At 36.0% G+C, this 992-nt stretch overlaps 1 non-coding gene across 1 annotated transcript; it reads left to right on the plus strand.

The window, feature by feature from the left end:
• The first annotated feature begins 481 nt into the window (after window positions 1–481).
• On the plus strand, window positions 482–672 carry LOC115030227 (U2 spliceosomal RNA). Its single transcript, XR_003835830.1, has one exon. It is a non-coding gene; the product is annotated as a U2 spliceosomal RNA (small nuclear RNA).
• The last annotated feature ends 320 nt before the right edge of the window (window positions 673–992 follow it).

Raw genomic sequence — 992 nt, forward strand, 5'->3', positions numbered from 1 at the left:
TATTTTGTTCCCTTCCTTCCAGAATGGTCATGTATGCATTCAACCCACTATGTATTGGGATGAAGGAGGCCTATTGGAGGAAGAATAATTTGTGTCTGAAGACAATCTCCACCTAAATTTACAACCTCTGAGCTATGGGTTTCCTTTAGGAAAACAGGAGGGAAGCCCATGAATTCATCTACATATCAGCTAATGCTTTATGTATCTCACATATATACATGCTATTAAACTTCAAATTACTTATACATACTTTTATGATGAGTAAAACTAAAAGTCCAATTATATACTATATTTAAATGATCATATCTTATTTTTTCAATCAATGTGTACAAAAAGATCAACCTTCAGGAATAGCTTCCTTAAAAGTTTAGAATTTAAAAAGGGGATTCTATATAAAATTGGCTGCTCTATTCTTCCCAATGTTTTCAGTAAATCTGCTCTGAATTCTCCCCCACATATGCCTTCTTAAAATCCCCTGATGATCGCTTGTCGGCCTTTTGACTAAGATCAAGTGTAGTATCTGTTCTTATCAATTTAATATCTGATACGTCCTCTATCCGAGGACAATGTATTAAATGGATTTTTGGAAGTATGAGTTGGAATAGGATCTTGCTCCGTCCACTCCACACATCGACCTGGTATTGCAGTACCTCCAGGAATGGTGCACCTCCTCCAGGGAATAAGAGTGGTTTGAAAAGTGGACTTCTGCAGCTTTTCTTTTGTCTGTGGTTCTTGCTTCACTTTTACTCTTAGTCTGTTTCTATCGTTGCACACTCTCTCTGTCTTAAATGACTGGCCCCTGTCACTATTTCCTGAGGTAGGCTGTTGTTGTACTCTTAGTCACTCTAGAACTCTGATTAGTTTCTTTAAATCTCTTAATAAACAGAATCTTACTCCAGACTCACTGCAAGAACAAGTTAAAGAACTATCAACTTCACACATAGACAAAAACAAATAAACAAACAAACAAAAACAAACAAACAAACAAAAAA

This window comes from Mus caroli, unplaced genomic scaffold (genome assembly GCF_978045245.1).
Source record: "Mus caroli unplaced genomic scaffold, Mus_caroli_1 scaffold_5, whole genome shotgun sequence".
Taxonomy (NCBI): domain Eukaryota; kingdom Metazoa; phylum Chordata; class Mammalia; order Rodentia; family Muridae; genus Mus; species Mus caroli.